The sequence below is a fragment of the Vombatus ursinus genome, unplaced genomic scaffold, assembly GCF_900497805.2.
Source record: "Vombatus ursinus unplaced genomic scaffold, bare-nosed wombat genome assembly UNPS02009205.1, whole genome shotgun sequence".
NCBI lineage: Eukaryota > Metazoa > Chordata > Mammalia > Diprotodontia > Vombatidae > Vombatus > Vombatus ursinus.
This window is the reverse complement of record NW_020948983.1, coordinates 37,030,808-37,049,603: the sequence shown is the minus strand read 5'-3', so window position 1 is coordinate 37,049,603 and position 18,796 is coordinate 37,030,808. Positions and strand designations below refer to the sequence as shown.

The following is an 18,796-nucleotide window of genomic DNA, read 5'->3' as shown; positions in this document are numbered from 1 at the left end:
TAGATAGATAGATAGATAGATAGATAGATAGATAGATAGATAGATAGATAGATAGATAGATAGCAGAATTCACCAAAACATGGATAGCAGAATTTTTGTCATCAAAAAATAACAATAAACAAAGTAGGTGTCCATCAATTTCAGCATAGCTAAACACACTCTTCTATGAATACAATGAACCATTATGATGCTAGAAGAATCACTGAATATGGAGAATTCAGGGAAGCATGGGAGTGACATGAGATCAAGGAAAATGACATAACACTACAATATAATTTGATGAGCAGAAACAGAATTGGAAGTCACCTTAGAGTTCATCTACTCTAATGTCCTAATTTTACACATGAGGAAACTGAGGTGGAAAGAGAAATCACTCAATTTCATGTTGGAAATAAGAGGCAGCACAACAAAGGTCATATGATTCCACATTGAATTCTCTTTCCTCTGTATCACCGTAACTCTAAGAACACAAAACTCAACTGAAGAAAAACTAAGCGATACACTAAATATGTTTGATAGTATATCTAATATTTCATACCAATACTCCACTACCTCAGCAATGAAGAGAAAATTATTCATTTTCTCTACCTTTCTCTAGGGCCATGTTGATCTTTCAATTGCATTTTCTTCAGTTTAATTTTTTTTTTATTACAGGGAATGCTCCCATGGGTATGATAATAGGATCATGAGTTTGAGGCTATTTGAGAACTCAGAGGTTATATGGTCAGTTCATATGTGAGGAAACTGAAGTCCACATAAATTAAGTGACTTACCCAAAGTCACACAAGTAGTGTAGGGTAGAGCTAGTATTCAAGGTCAGATCATCTGACTCCAAACCCAGACCTCTTTCTACCATATAGGAAATGATATTTTTAGAAGTGAATGTTAGGTAAAAATAAGAGACATTGATAAAAGAAAGATAACATTTTTAAAAATCACTAGGCTTAATTGTTTTGAAATAGACTGCCTGCCTATCAGCTGAATAACCAATCAATCTGATTTAACTAAAATTATTAGGCCACACATGATTAATCAATTCTTTGGCCAGTATTCTATTACCTGACATTGAATTGTTAGGATGGCCAGAAAGAAAAAGTCCTGAAAGACTGCCTAAATGCTAAGATTCCTTAAAGCATGTTTTGCTATGCCAAGAAATTAATATAACGCAATGAGCAGGTATTGTGCTTAAATTTCTCAAATGGGCAAGTTGATTAATCTCGTCCTTTTCCAAGGTTTATATGGCAGTAAAAATATTGAGTTCCCCTCAACATAGAAATATGAGTTTAATACATATGGATGGGCAAATAGGTGGTGCGATGCCAGGCCTGGAGTCAGGAAGGCCTGAATTCAAACCCTGCCTCAGATACTTGTGAACTTGGGCAAGTCACTTAACCCTGTTTGCCTCAGTTTCCTCATCTGTAAAATGAGTTGGAGAAGGAAGTGGCAAACCACTCCAGTATCTCTACCAAGAAAACTCCAAATGAGGTCATGATTTGGACACAACTAAAATGACTGAACAACAAAAATACACATGGAGGTCCTTGATGTCATTGCTATTCAGAATGCACACCTATAGCTGCTCCATCTAGGATAAGACTGGGCTGCTTCCATCCATTAAATTCAAACTTTTCCAATTTCTTCAGGGAATATCTCTATGTTACCCAATGCTAACAGAAAGCATAGACTAAAGTAAATGAAACAGCACAAAGATGAACTTCATCTCAATCATTTAATACTTGAAAGGTCTCATCCCCGGAGCATTATCTTTTCTTTCTCCCCACTTTGGCATTATCTTCATCCATTCACACCCAAATCCCTTTAATATTTATGCTTTGGGGCATTTGTACATCATATTAAGTTGAGGAATGAAGAATGGGCTGGCCCAACTTGTGGTGAGCCTTGTAAATTATCATATATGACATCTGCACTTACATAGAATTTACACTTACACCACCTTATACGAGTTCGTACAAATCCATTGTGTAGCTGGGTCAAGGTGCCTTGTAGAGAGAAGCCCCTTATAAAACGCATGAGTTTAATTTAACAAGCAAGAAAAAGTGAACGTGTGTGTACTCATACATATATACATGTATGTAAAATGTATCTATTTATGTATTAATATGTCTCTTTCATACAAATATTTAGCATGTAAAGTGTCAATATCTTCCTCTCTAATATTCATTCATACTCAATACAAATATGTTTGCTATTACTTGAGATTGCCTATATGATATAGTGCTATTACCTTCATGGTTACATCACACCTATGTCATCAGTAGATAGGCTAACTCAACTGTCTCAACAGATGACAGTCAACAGTCATCCAAATCAGCACTGCCTAACTGATATAGACTTCAAAGAAATAAGAGAAGAACTAAAATAAACTATGCAATGGTAAGTTTAAAGCATCCTAGTAAACATTGGAAGTTAGGCCACTCATACTTACATTTGATCCAATGTCTCTGATATTAGCAAAAGTAGGGATGAATGAGATGTTTCATTGGTTAGTAAAAAAATTTCAGGAAATTTCTAGGATTAAAAAAATCTTAAAAGCTGCTCTAGATAATAAATTTCAATCCTTTATCTATCTCCTTTGAATGATGGCATTATCTATCTTATTAGAATCTCAAAGTAATCCTGTAGGGTAGGAATTAACACTAATTTTGAAGGAGAATTCAACAATTATATTACAGGTTAACTGAATTATATAAAGGATTTTATTATACGTAGCTAAGTTTCAGGGGGTAACGAGTTTCTGGAAGCCTGTAATGTGCTAGGTTTGGAATGAAGAGGGATGGGCCTTTTGGAGGAAATCATTTTCACTAATGATGCAGCCACCTGCCCCAGCCACATGGGAAATGGGAAATGAGGCAGCTGAAAATGACACTATAATGAGCTTTTTACAGCATCTAACAACAACAACAAAAAAAAACTCTCTGATTTTATAGAAGCTTAAAAAAAATTTTTATTTCCTTGCTAATTTTGTTCTTTTCCAATTGGCAAAGCTAGATACAGTCTTTCTCTACAAGAAATGAAATTAATGAGGTCCTTTGGTTCTGGATTTGATTGTTTTCTCATCCCCTCATATCCCCAGTGGTGCTAAAGCATCATTTTATTATGTCACTCCCTTACTTAATACATTAAATGGTCTCCCATTACCTACACATTCCTTAGAATGTCATTCAAGGCCTTCCAAAATTTAACCCTAAATCTGATTTAATTAATGAGGAAGCATACTGTTATACAAGGGTTCCCTTTTTGTCCCAATATTCCTTGTTTTCAGCAAAAAAATTTTCAATGCCCTTTATTCAACATGCAATATAGAAGCAAATAAACTCTAGAGTTTATCATCTACACACACACACACACACACACACACACACACACACACACACACACAAGATATAAATAAAACCAGCCTGAATTAGAATCTTGCCTCAGATACTTACTTTGTCTGAATCCTGAGGAAGTCACAACTTCTACAAGCTTGTTTCTGCATCTGCAAAATGGGGATAATAATAACACCTGCTTCACTGGATTGTAGTAATTACCAAATGAGGCATTATATATGAAGCACTTTGCAAACTCTAAAGTGCTATATAAGGGTTGTTGGTATTATTGTTACTATTACACATTTAGTATCACATAATTTAATTGTACAATTTCATTTATATTAATATTTTTAAAATATTTTAATAGGATAACCTAGTAATTTAACAAATAATCCAATTGCTCATTGAGAAGGTTCTCATAATTGTTGTTGATTTTTGAAAAGGACCAGTGATATCAAAGGAGATGTTTTGACTTGCCTGTGACTTGGGTTTAAGTGAGGCAGAGTTGTGCAAAGTCATCAGCCTCACTCTCCTTCCAGAGCAACTGAAGTCCAGTGGCAAGAAAAACGTCAAGATGACTGGTGATGGCCCAGGGTGCAATGGATGACCTTGCATCTTCGATGCCTGACCAAGCTCTAAGCACTCCACTGCACCTGCTTCAGGCACCTTCACGGCCACTGGAATAAACTGGTTTCTAAGAAAGGTGTCACTAATACTTAATCTACCCTATATCTTCTGGCAGTTTTGACATATACTTCTTTACTTTTCAAGGTGAGGGAAGTACAGACTAAAATAACCAACATAGAAAAAAGAATATTTCTTCTCTGAGTATCCTGGGAGGAACAAAGAGGTAAATAGTAGGCACTGTCCCTTTTTCTGTTCTATGAGAGACCCGGTTTGATATACACCTCTGGAGAGAGTTCCAAGCAGGCTTTACCAAAAGCTTCAACATTCTTCAGTGGACCAAAAATGATGTGCATTTTCCCTTGTTGCTCAGAGGTAGCCATTTTAATTAAAGATTATTTCCATTCACAGCTGATTTATAAAATAATCTATAAACCCTTTTTAAGGGAGTTGGTTTTTAGTGTAAGAGCCTGCTAATACCTACCATAGAGGCAGTGAGGTGGCTCAGTGGATAGAGCACTGGGCCTGGAATCAGGAAGACCTGAGTTCAAATTCAGCCTCAGACACTTACTAGCTTTATGACTGTGGACAAATTACTTAGCCCGTTTGCCTCACTTTCCTCATCTGTAAAATGGACTGGAGAAGGAAGTGGCAAATTACTCGAGTATCTTTGCCAAGAAAACCCCATATGGAATCAGGAAGAATAGGGCACAACTGAAAAAGAGCAAGAACAATACCTAAGGTAGAAGAAGTAAAAAAGAAATTTAGGTGCTTTAGGAAGGTTCTTGCACATGTATGCCAGGTTGACACCTCCTGCAATAGAGGAAAGGACTCCAGACTTGGAGTCAGGTGAGACCTAAATTCAAATCTTGCTTCCTACCAGATAGCTGTGTGGCCATGGGAAATTTAATTAAGCTTCATCTCCTCATCTATATAGGAGAGATAGTAATAATGCATGGTCTCATTATGAGGACAAAATGACTTAAAATATGCAAACCTTAAAGCTGTGTATATAATGTCTATTTTTTATCTATTGATCAATAAACATTTATTAAGTGCCTATTATGTGTCAGGCACCTTACTAAGTGCTAGGGATTCAAAAGGAGGCAAATGGCAATCCATGCCCCCGAGAAGCTGATAGTCTAATGGGGGAGACAATATACAAAGAAATATATCCAAAGCAAATAATATATGGGATAAATAGAAATGTATATATGCCTATATATGTATATAATTACTAAAGCTTAAAACTTTTGAGATTATATATATATATATATACACGTACATATTTGCATATATATCAGCTATTAATATTTATCTTTCTAAACTGATGTCTTGTTGTTGTTGTTGTTTGTCCTTTGTTCTCCAAGAGGACCATGACATCAGGAAAGCAATGCCATGACTGGCAAATGAGTTGGACTTAAGTGAGGGAGGGCTGTGCAAAGTCACATGCTTCAGTCCTACTGCCAACTTAGATAAACCTTCAGTTTCAGCCAGAATGTTCTAGTTTCTATCATCTGCAAAATAGAAAAATAGAAATATAAAAAGTATGTATCTGTCACTACAATTTTACTCCATTTCCTCTACTTGCCTAGAGTATCTTTTACAACTTTTATTCTCACAGGTCAAGTCTATAAAGCCTTCCAGACTATTCTAGTTTACAGCAATGTTTTCGTGCTCTGAATTCCTGTAGGATTTAATGTATTTGACACAAATTTGCTATTTAATTGTATCTTTCATTGTTATCGTAGAGTATGTTATTACCTATGTTGCATATCTATGTCTCATTCTTCCAAGTAGATTGTATCCTTCTTGAGGGTAAGTACAATGGCTTATATTTTGTATTCCCTATTCATCTATTTGCATAATAGGCATTTGATGTAATTAATTAATCATTTATTGCCAATTGTGCAAGATATTCAGGCATTTGAGATACAGACGCAGAAATTAAATATTAATCAAGATTTATTTGATGAAACAATGAGTAATTACCACCCAAGCTCTAGATTTAGGTTGCGTAGCTTTGACTACGTTTGATGATGTTAAGATTAGAAAATCTAGTACATTCTAATACATGTTGTATTATTTTCTGTCTAGAATTCGTGGAGCAGAAAAAAATTCACTGAGGGCATTAAATGGCATCACTAATAATGTTTTCCCTCATTTCAATGTATATCCCCCAATGAGTCAATATAAAAATGTACATATAGATGGGACAGCTGGTAGATGCCTGAATCATCAATTAGTGAGGATGATTCTGTTCGAGTGCATTATTCATTATATACATGTTTTAGAGAAAAATACTACATAGTAAAAGGACAAATATATATATATATATCCATATTTATTAAGCAGATGTGTTTAAGGTTAAGAAACTTGTTGAATTTCTTTAGCCAAGTCAGAAGGAAAAAAAAGAATAAAGCAGGAAAAAAATCCTCCAACTCTTATGCTGAGTGTTTTCTTTTTTTATTTCCTGGTGTATAATGAAAATTTGAGAGCCTTCCAAGCTTTAGGTCTAATTTATAGCAGGTAAATTTGAGAGCCTTAACTATGTGCAGACCTTGAAAATGGTTTTGTCACTGAATTTTATTGTATGTTAGTCCTTTAAAATCATTAGTTTTTTTCCCTAAATGCATAATTTTTCCAGTTAATGATATGCTTTATTTAAGATCATTGTAACCTAGATAGAAAGCTTCAAGGAATATTGGAGGTCATCTAATCCAATCTCATTTTACAGATGAGGAAACTAAGTTCCAGAGAGATGAAGTGACTTGCCCAATGTTACATAGATGGTAGGTGTCATAGAGAGGATGTAAGAAGCACTAAGGACTAGTGGGTAGAGTGAAGGTCCTAGAGTAAAAAATACTAGATTTCAATCCCATTTCTGAAATGTGCTAATTGTGTAAAAATGAGGCAAGTCAGCCTCTCTGAGCATCAGTTCTATCATACGTAAAACTAGAATAAAAATTCCTGTACTATTTATCTCTCAGTGTTGTTATGGGGATCAAATGAGATAGCACGTGTGAAGCACTTGTAAATTGCAATATAAATATTACTTATTTTTATTGTATTGCCTTAGATCTAATGGATATAGAAATGAGAAATAAAGACCTAGATTGGTATTTTTGTTGTCAAAGTAAAATATTTACATAGCAATGGTTCATTTTCTTGCACATAGTTTAGGATAAGAAATAAAATTGAGTTGAAATTGATACCGTCCTGGTAGAGTATTAGAAATAGCAAATCTTGGGGCAGCTAGGTGGCGCAGTGGATAGAGCACCAGCCCTGGATTCAAGAGGGCCTGAGTTCAAATCTGGTCTCAGACACATAACACTTACGAACTGTGTGACTTTGGCAAGTCACTTAACCCCATTGCTTAGCCAAAAAAAAAAAACCAAACAAAAAAAAACAAAACGAAACAAAAAATACAAAAAAAGAAATTAGCAAATCTAAATTACAAGGACTTCCTTTCAAATCCCAGCTCTTATCTATTTGCTACAATTATAAAGCTGGACATATTTAATTTTTCTATGTTTGAGTTTATGTCAGAACATTGTGAGAAGGATGAGCTAGTCCTCTAAGAAGTCTCCCTGCTCTAAATCTATGACCTAATGGAACAAGTCATGTTAACATGATCTAATTCCAAATTCTGGAGTTAGAAATATAAATCAGCCTTATCAACAAAAAAGTGGAAGGAAGGAAGGAAGGAAGAAAAAGAAAGAAAGAAAAGAAAAATGAAAGAAAGAAAAAAGAGAAAGGAAGAAAGGGAGGAAGGAAGGAAAGAAGGAAGGAAGGAAGGAAGGAAGGAAGGAAGGAAGGAAGGAAGGAAGGGAAAGGAAGGGAAAGGAAGATGGGAAGAAGGAAAGAAACCCTGAAGCTTAAAGTTTAGAAGGAAACAAACTAATCCATTAGTGTGTAAACAGAGGGAGTTGCCTTATGAGCCCAAACAGATTTTTAAACATTTAATATTCTGTAATTTTTATTTTGTTTCCAGCTGGACAATACCAATGGTCTAGAAAATATCTTTTTTAAAAGAAATCTTATTTTTTTCTAAGTATCTATATTATTACCAGTGGGCAGCTGGTTCTCATTAATGCTGAGAAAAGAGGTCTATCTCAGGAATTATTGCTTAGGTTGACTTGTAGACTGGGAGAATTAGCCATCTGTGCCTGGCCTAAAATGCATTTGCAGTCACTCTAATCATAAACAGGGCTCCATGCTTATTGAGTGCACTCTCACTTTTTATTCTGTGGATTGCAAAAAGAATTAAATAAAAATACCTTTTACTGAATTAGTTGGAAGGTCAGAAAAGAGTGTGCATGGTGAGAGGACAGTGTGTATGTCTCTGGGTGATTTTTAAAGGAAAAAAAAAAGAAACCTGCCTTTCTTTTCTTTGTTGGAAACAACTTGTCATATTTCCCTTCACAGCAGTTACTTGTTCCAGGGCAAGGATAGGAACAGTTCTTATGAGTTTTCCAAGTTTATGCGAAAACTGCCTATAGGGAGTGTGGGGTGGATGCCTACAAGCAATTTATTCACAATAAGAAAGAAAAGTCAGAACAGCTAGGAGAGGGATGTCCTGGAAGAACGATCTATTGCCTGGGAAAGTAGGAAAGATTTAAATAGAATTAAAGAACTCTTGAGAAGATTGTTATGGGGATGCTACAGTCACTGACAAAATGCATATCCTGCAATACTTCCATTCAGCTTATTCATTCATGACTGGAATACCAGTTTTATCCTCAGATAAAATAAGTTAAACAAATCAAATGATTTGTTCCTGACTGGGTTAACTGAATAATGGTTCAAAGTTCACTAGCAGTTCAGCCCCTGTGCCAGCTAGATACCAAATATACCCTTTCTGATGATGATCAGTTATGAGGTTACCAAAGTTTTGATTTCAGAAAAAGAAGCACAATTTATAATAACAGATGGCCATTTTTTCAAGGCTTAGGTTAAAAAGCCCCGCCAAGTTCCTACAATCTTCTTCTATTGCCCCTTCCACCCCAAAAGCTTCCCACAAAAAGAATCTGATTCTAATAAATAATATCTGGTATTTCACATTTTTACACCATAAAACCCAACCCACCTTTGAAGGCAAGTAGTTTCCACACTACGTTTACTTATGGAAAACTTGCAAAAGAAGTTTGAGCCTTGAACAAGTTTGCTATGGTTAAAATTAAAATCCCAATATTGATTGGGGTTCAAAAAACAAAGTGGTTAATAATGCTGTAATGTTGGAGAGATTATATAACAGGATTATTTATCAGAAAAAAACTGAAATACATATTCCCATAGTAAATGTTATTTTGATACCATAATTGTAAATTGTTGAAACCTATGGCTCACAGATTGCAAAGTCATGAAAAAAAATGCTTATTTCAACATTCTGACTTCATTAGATTCCAAACTTAGGTAAAAAAGAGTTATATGTTGCCAGGCATGCTAGGGAAACAGTTAAAAGACCAAGAGACCCATCACAAGAAGGTTAGATATTACAAAACAAGAAACATCTGCAAGTAAATGAAAATTACAGCAAAGTGTAAAACAATTGCATAATAAATTTTGACATTTATAAGACTCTGAAAGACTAGACACATTGCTCAGCAGATTGTGCGCTTGTTACATCCCCCTTTGGAGTAGGGCAAAGTAGACATGTCATTGGGTCTATTCAACAGCCTGCACAGAAGCCTTCAGCCCAGTGCCTTAAAGACATCAGGCACTCAAATGCTTTTTGAATAAATGAACAAGCCAGAGATAGAAAGTGAAGAGTCATGTGGAAAAGGTTAAAGATATTAAGCAAAAATTAATCTACCAAACTGAATACTAAGGTTTTGTATCTTGACAGTCAATTATGCCACCTGTGTTGGAGATTATTTGTTTCTTTCAACTACCTCTACAATCGATGCTTACAACTACTACCAAAACCACTGTATGGGGATTGATGTCAACCATTAAGAAATCTGAAAGAAAATGAATTGTTTGGGCTTCAATCTATTTGGCTGATATACATAGGTACTCTATGGAACCTTTTCTAAAGAACAAAGGGATTTGATTCAATCCAATTTAATTAGAGGGTAGCTAGGCAGTGCAGTAGATAGAGCACCAGGCCTGGAGGCAGAAAGACTCATCTTCCTGAGTTCAAATCTGGCCTCAGACATTTATAAACTGTGTGATCCTGAGAAAGTCACTTAACCCTGTTTTCCTTAGTTTCCTTATCTATAAAATGAGTTGAAGAAGGAAATGGCAAACTTCAGTATCTTTGCCAAGAAAACCCCAAATAGGGTTACAAAGAGTTGGACAGGACTAAAATGACTGAAAAACAACCACAAAATTCAGTTGGATACATATTATGTTGAAGTCACTATGCTAGGTAATAAGAATAAAAAGACAAAAACAAAATAGTCCCTACTGTCATGGAGTTTATAGTCTACTGAAGGAATACTATCACAGGTACACAGAGAGGAAAAACCACAGTAAATTGAAAAAGGAGAAAGCACTAGAAACTAGTAGGATCAGGGAACGTTTCTTGCAGGCACCTGAAATAAGTCCTGGGGGAAGATAATGATACTGAACTTTATTCTTTTTCTCTCTTAAAAAATCACATTGAAAAGCAAAAGACACAGTTCTTTTAGTTACAGTTGTTGGAATATATAATGTAAGATGTGAGAACTAATGATCTGACATTTGCATCCAAATTCAAAGAAATTGGAAGAAAACAATACAGTTTCAGACAATAAGTATTCAATAGCAAAACAAAACAGAAAACAAAGAAAAGGAAAAGTGCTTTGTTAAAGGATACATCAGTGCATCTGTTTTGGGTGACTGTAAGAGAACCATTCCATGTTCTAGCATCTCAGAGTTGGAATGGATCTAGGGAGTCATTGAGTAAGAAGAATTTCAGATTTATAGTCAGAGGACTTCAGTTAGAAATTTGGTTCTGCTAGTTACTATCCTTGTGATCTTGTGCAGTCACTTAAGTTCTCTGGGATGGATTCCTCATTTGCTAAATGAAGGAGTTGAAATAGTTGATCCTTAAGGTCTTTTCAAATTTGAAATCTATCACCTTAATATCCTATAATGGAGATGACTGTAGTCATAATGAGAGGAAAGATTTTGGGATTAGTAATGAGATGAGTCATTTGGGTTCAAATCCTAGTTTTGACATACTAAATATGAAATGTTGGCCAAGTCAGTTAACTCCTCTTGGCCTCAGTTTCCTCATTTGTAGTAATGATGGAAGACTTCAATTAAATGAACATCAGTGAGAGTTATCTCTGCCAAAAGCAAAGGAGCTAGTAATTGATTTGCCCTGATACCTTCTTTTTTTTCAGAATGTGGAGGAAACAACAAGAGCAAATGCTGTGCTGAATCTTATTCTTATCAGTTTATCAGTCAACCAACATTTATTAAGCACCCATTATGTGTCAGGCACTATGCTAAGCACTGTGGATACAATAAATAAGTAAATATAACAAAAACACAACAGTCCCTGCTCTCAAGGAGATCACAGTCTAATGTGGTAGACAGCATGCAAACAATCACATACAAAAAAAAATACAGAGGGCAAATTGAGGATAATCTCAGTAGGAAGGCACTCCATTAATGAAAATAAGGAAAGGCTTTTTGCAAAAGATGGATCTTTAGCTGAAAACTGAAAGAAGCCAAAGGAGCTAGAAGGTAGAAGATGAGGAGGGAGAATATTCTGGGCATGGAGTGCAACCAGTGAAAACATTAGGAGTTGGGAGATGGAATGTTGTGTTCAGGGAATAGCAAGGAGGCCAGTGTCACTGAGTCACAGAGTATAAAGAGACAAATAATGTGTAAACAGACTAGAAAGGGGGAAAGGGACAGGTTATAAAGTTTTTGAAACCCAAAGAGGCATTTATATTTGATACTGGAAATTTGGGAGTTGTTGGGATGGAAATGAGGGTTTGGTGGGGGGAAATGGTGGCAGTTCCTTCCTAGAACTTGTGAAAGAGAAATGGCATCTAGAATTGCTTCTCCTCAAATCATGCCACCCCAAATATTTCTAGCTATCTTCATCTTTTCCTTTCTTTTTATTGAAGTCACCAAATAATACAATGTTGATTCATCTTATCAAAATCTTCACATAATTTCTCTACTTAATTTTTGATAATTAACATTGGCATGACATGAGTAGCAGTATTTTTGTGGTTGTCTTTTTTGCAAATGTTTTCCATTAATATTGCAAGATACAATGATAAAATGTCCTATGAAATAACACATCTTGTTGCCTTTGGATGTGTAATAACCATTAATGTATCTTTTCTTTGCCTTTTTAAGGAGTGTCTGTTAGCTGTTCAATTTAGTTACATCCTCTTATTTTTTTAATAGCAAGAATGTCAAGATTGCTATGATCCCATTTCTCTAGCAATATGTCTACTCATTGGTCATTGGACAAGGATCTGACATTTAGAGCATTAATAAGCAAATTAAAATTGGTAGGTGATTCTTTGCATCCTCTTTCTATCCACTCTACTACCATTGTTGTAGAAATGATATTCTCACCAAATGTGTTTACTATTGTGATGGGGGAAATCCAGCACAGTTGAAATTCAAGAGGTGCTATAATTTGTAGATGTTGAAATCCTTCAGATGCTCATATTTTCAGCTGAAACTGCATTAAACCCTGAAACATTGCATGTCCTGATGCAAAAGATAACTAACTATACAAAATGATTTGACCTTCCCATACACACAGGAAAGTCCAAGTGGATAAACAAATACTTATTGCAAAGATTACAACATGCACTTGGATTGGCAACCTCTATAAGAGCTTAGCCATCAACATGTATATCTGGGATACACAGAGATGAACAATGAGGCCAGTCAGTCTCATAGGTTAGTGACAGGAAAAGTGTGGGAATATTGCCTTTGCTAAATTATGAAGCTCTTTTAATGACCTCAAACATCCCATGAAAGTGAAGGCCTGTCTTTTTAATAACAATATTCTATGGGTATTTCTGTTTGGCAGTAAAGCCTGAGATACGATATTGTGTGAAGAAATAAAAATAAGTTGGAATACAAAGATTTCAAGAAAACCCAAAGTGGAGAGAGAATATTAGAGAGGAGATAGTGCAAAATGCTATGGAGAGGATGAAGACAGAGAAAAGGCAATTGGGTTTACCAATAAAGAGATCATTGGTGATCTTGGAGAGAAGAGTTTAAAACAACTGTTGGAATCAGAAGATAGAGTGTGAGGGGTTCAGAAGTGAGTGGAAGGGGAGATAGTGTAGCCAATAACTACAGCATGAATTTGGTTATGAACAAGAAGAGAGATATAGGACAAGAATTAGAGGAGATGGCTGGGTCAAATGAAGTGTTTTTAAGGATTCTTGTTTTTATTTAAGGGCTATGTTTTTATTTGTTTGTTTATTTTCAGACTATGTCTCCTTCCTTATCTTTCCCGGCCTAGAAGTGCAGCCACTACTCCCAGGCCTGTATCCACATTGGATTTTTGACCTGCCCCATTTCTGACTTTGGTCAATTTACCCCTTCTTAGGCATCCTGCCCCCCCCCCCCAAATCCTGGAGGTTTTTAATATTCGTACAAGCCATAGTATAGATACCGAATTGGTTCATTGAAGTTCAGAACTTTCAAGCTCAAGTGCTCCATCAGCTTCAGCCTCCCCAGGATCAGGGAGTAGTATGGTCATGTAGCACCATACCTGCCAAGACATGTATTTTTATAAGCATCAGAAAAATATCCAGTAGATAAGGAGAAAGTGAAAATTAGAGAGGGCCTACGGTCAAATGAACAACTTCCTGGAGGTTGCTGGAGGGAATGGAATCAAAGACAGAGGTACACAGGTTGGTGTTAGCAGAAAGGAAGACCAGATCTTCTTCTGAGACAAGAGCAAAGGAGGAGAGAAAGAGCAATGAGGTTGAGGGCATATGAGATATAGATTTGGGAATAAGAAGGAGTTGATCACAGATGGCCTCTTTTTTTTATAATGTGGCACTATCTTCTAACTTTCAGAAATTCAACTTCATCAGTACAAGATAATTTATAAAAAAAAATCATCAATTTCTGTGGGCTGTAAATTCAATATGAGTCAACAGCATTACATGTCTGTCAAAAATGTTAATATGACCTTGGGCACCATTAAGAGAGGCATAGCATTCAGCTTTAAGGAACAGGGTTTTGTCTTGGGCTTTCTCTTCACCCTCTATACTACTTCACTTGGTGATCTCAACAACTTCCATAGATTTAATTACCATCTCTATGCTGATAACTCTCAAGTCTATCTTTTCTGTCCTAAACATTCTGCTGACCTCCAATCTCCTATCTCTATCTGCCTTTTAGACATCTTCAACTGGATATCCAGTACTGTATTTGAAGAACTATCACATGGGACAATTAGACTTGTTCTTTTCGGTCTTAGAGGGTAGAACTCAAAGCAGCAAGTAGAAGTTACTAAGAAGGATACTGCAGTTTCTACCAAGTCTGACTTCTGTGATCTGAAAAATTGAGAAGGTTCAACTAGATGACCTCTAAGGTCACTTCCAGCTCTAAATTTATGACCCTATGACCTTATGCATGCAAATCTTCTACTATAACCCTGAGACAAGTGGTTGCTTTGTTTCAAAATGTTCTTTGACATTTAAAGGAATATACCAGTATAAAATCTCTTGACTGACTGAATACCAAGATCTTACACACAGTTGCACAAGATTTTAATGGCCATAACCATGTCATATCTGTTGGTATGACCAATTTTATGAACAATAATAGTTGACAATTATGTAGGATTTTAACATTTCTAAGTACCTTTATCTTTGAACCTCACAACAAACCTGTGAGGTAAGAACTGATAGTAATTATTATTCCTGTTTTATAGATGAGGAAACACATTCTCAGAGAAGTTTAATGATCTTCCTATGTTCACATAGCTAGTAAAATGGTAGGGGTTGGATTTGAATCTCAGTGTCTCCTGATTCCAAGTCCAGCATTCTTTCTAGTACACCACAATGTCTGTCTCTAGAAGCATGTGCTAAGGAAAAGGGGCCTGGGAATTGGTGATAAAATGCTTTTTGTAATCCCCAATGACTATTCTTTGTCCCTAGATGGTAGGATTGGACTTAATCCCAATCCTGTCCCTATGTCAAGGATATGATACCATCTCAGGGCTATTTTGACATATTTTGTTGGACAATAAATGAGAATACCCAGGAGTTTTTAAAGGAAATTTTCTGACTATATAGCCTTAATTTTGAAATCACTTTTTAAAAAAAAATATCACTTTAATTTTCACTCTGGGAAGTTAGTTGATGAAGATAAAAATACATTTAAAGGAAAATCTTATGTTCTAGGTGACAACTACCAACTTAAATATCTAAAAAGGAATTGCAGACATATGTACTTACTTTGAAAAATTTGACACACAGATTTTAGGCAAAACTATTTAAAATGTCAATTTGTTTTGTCATTTATATATAATCAGTACATTTTACTTTAACACATACATAGTCTCAATTTTAATTCAACTTTCTTCATATAAAATTAAAGTTTTAACTGGTAGTTGCTTATTAGAATGACCTCATCTTACTCTTTTTTAATAGTAAAGAATTTTGATATTTTGAGAGACAATTTAAAAAATATTCGTATTCATTGGTAGCAATGGTACTAAGAGCTCTCCTTGCTGAGAAATGATTATGGTTAAAAGTCTAATTGATGGATAACATGAAGATCATGATCCCAATAGAGCCAACCAAAAGCATAGTTAGGAGAACATGTCTTTATCCACAGTCTCCTGAGGGTTAAAGTGCACAATTTTTCTGTGGCATGGCACACAAGATTTCCTATTCCACTTTTTTTCTTAAATGAAACTTTTTCTTTGGTTTCTTATAGTTTTTCTATGAGTCTGTCTTCTGTTTTTCCCATTTTTCTGTAATATACTCCTTTGTTTCCTCCATTCTGTCCTGTAAGTACTCTTTAACTAGAGGTGACATTGACGTGTAGCCATAGCTACAAAGATACTTGACAGTAATGAATGTTCCTCCCAAAGTCACAGTGTATCTGGCAGGTGTTGCAATCTTAAACAAGGCATATGCAGTTGGTGCATTTCTGCTTTGGGAATTTTTCAAAATGCCCACTGTGCTGTCTGGTAACCCAATGAGTTCCAGGCAGAGGTACAACATTCACTCCTCACCAAATACCGAAAGTCACTAAGTACACTGGAATCACAACATTTCCATACTGTCTAATGTTTTCTTAAATTGCTGATACAAACTAATAGATTTGTCTTGTAATGGATCAAGATCTTCCTTTTTCTCAGCACAAGTTCCTTGGGCTATACCACAGATGATATATCCCTCTCCGATGAAGTTTCTTCTTTTTTGTTGTTTATGATGAGAAACATACTAGTTTCCGTTTCTTTGAGGTATGGTGTGCGAAAGATACATACAGCTAATGATTTTGAAGACCCTGCACCAAAACAATCTTGGGCCAAGCTTTGGATAAGACTGGGCAGTCTTTTTTGCTTTGAGAGTGCCCCATGGAACCAGCCCCATGTGAGACCAAACATGTCCTATTTGCCAGTTGAGACATAGTCTATATTAAATTCCACTGCATTGTGATGAATGGTGGTTGTTGATTTCAGTTCCTACAGAGATTTGGAAGTATTGTGTGGCCTCATTGGAGAAGTTACAGCGAAGGCAAGATGACCATTTTTGGGTATGTTGCAGTGAGCTAGGTATGGCTTATACTAGATGGTGTCTGTATAAGTTTCTGTGAAATTACCTTGGAGGACATTGAGTCTGTGTCCACAAATACTGATAGGGCAGGTTTCCCTGCTGCTGTCTCAGGTGCAATCTCCAACAGAAAACAAACTCTGCTCCCCCCTACCCCCAGGGTCTCCGTTGAAGCCAGTGTCTGAAATCACTTCTAATAATATTTCCTCTCACATTTCTAGTCTGGGCTAGTAATGCTCAGTAAACAATCTTTCCACACCATATATCTCCTAGACCGATGGTCAGAAATGGCACTTGATTCAAATCCTGCAACTGTTTTACATTTCTTAACATCAGGATGAATAGGTCACCTAAAAATCTAAGGCTGGAGATTAACAAATAATTATTATTAGGTTCATTTGTCAACCAAAGGGAAGTGGCAAGTTCCATTTATAGCAAAGTTATTGTCAATGCCCTGCCACCTATAAGATAAGTGTTCTAGAGAGACAAAGAAGGTCTCAGAAGACACTCAACAATGAAGCTGGAGCTATTCCCCAATCCTTTGGTGGATGGTAAGCTTCAAAATTTTAAACAGTCTGGGGATACCATGTAATATGTAAGACTTTTGTTTTAGAGACAGATTTACGACACTTGCACAATCACCCAAGGAAAGGAGCCTGTGTAAGTGGAATCCTCAGAAGTGCTGTGCCGTGTTCCGTTTGCTTAGCTGGTCAGGTCTTCTTATTTAGAAAGCACAGTTATTTTTGCAGTATGAGGACCAGTTTAGAAATAGAGGTCCTGAAACCTGGGCAACCTCTGCTTTTATAGGCTAATCATAGATTGTGCCAAAAGGGGAAAAGGCAGGAAGGTAAACTTTTCTTGGTTATTGGCAACCACTGCTTCCTTCCTAGTCCAAAGATCATTTGCCCAACTTCCTGACTGTGGTACCAAGACCAAAAGCAGAGTAGAAATTAATGTAAACATAGCAAAAAATCTCAATCCAGAGATCTACTCAATACATCACATAGGAATTCTGCTAGTTAAAAAAAAAAAGCACACACATGATGTGTCCAAGGAAAGGTTCCTCCCACCTTCCCCCACTCACCTTATACAGATTCCCCTGAATTTTTCATGCACATACAACAAAGCTGAAAAAGGAGTTATAGACAAATGTAGATGTTTAAAGACTATGAATTGGTAGGGGGAAAAATTTCAAAGAGGTGACACGATGATATGGCTTGTAATGGTTGCAAAACACATTCACATTTGATTCTCACAGCAAATCTGTGAAATGTATCGCAACGGTGTTGTTTTCCCTACTTTAACACAGAATAACATGACTACCATCCTAGGGCTAATAAATGGAAGAGCCAGACAAAAGTACAGTTCTTTTGGCTTTCAGTCCAATGTTCTACTCTCTAACTCATTCTGCTCTTGGATTTTTATAATACCTATACCAAGATGGTTGCCAGGGCTGGGCTATAACAAGGAGTGTAGACATAATAGAATATATCAAGGCAAGGAATGTTTCATTTTTGTCTTTGTATTGCCAGAATGTAGCACAATACCTTGCATGCAGTCAGTACTTAATAAATGCTTGTCAAACAAATGAATGCTTCAGTGAATAAAACCGGTCTAAGGGAAGACTTAGGTTCAAATCCCAGCTCTCTCACCCAATCCCTAAATGGGTAAGTCACTCAACTTCTCTGAACGTCATCTATAAAACGAGGGAGCTGGATCAGGTGACCTCTAAGTTCCCCTCCAGCTCTTAATGGATTACCCTATGAAGGAAATGCTATTTGGACCTCTTGTGTATATAAGTAGCTGGGAAACCTCAGCTGTAGGTGATCAATGTGCCTTTCAGAAGTTCTGTGTCAGATATGTTTAGACCCTTGGTGGAACCCAGGTATAGCCATCCCATTAGATCAAAGAAACATTATTCCCCATTCACTTAACCATATGGTGTTGCTATTATTCTCCATTAGAACACAAGATCCTTGAGTTTGGAGACATGGTTTTCCCTTGTTTCCCCTGTGCCTAACATTGTGAATTATACTTTTTTTGGAGAGGATGAGTGAAGAATTGTAGTAGTAGTACAAGTAGTAGTAGTAGTAGTAGTAGTAGTAGTAGTAGTAGTAGTAGTAG

At 36.1% G+C, this 18,796-nt stretch overlaps 1 pseudogene; it reads right to left on the bottom strand.

Moving 5' to 3' along the window:
• LOC114035669 overlaps window positions 1-18,796 on the bottom strand; it is a 66,486-nt pseudogene that overhangs the window by 11,421 nt on the left and 36,269 nt on the right.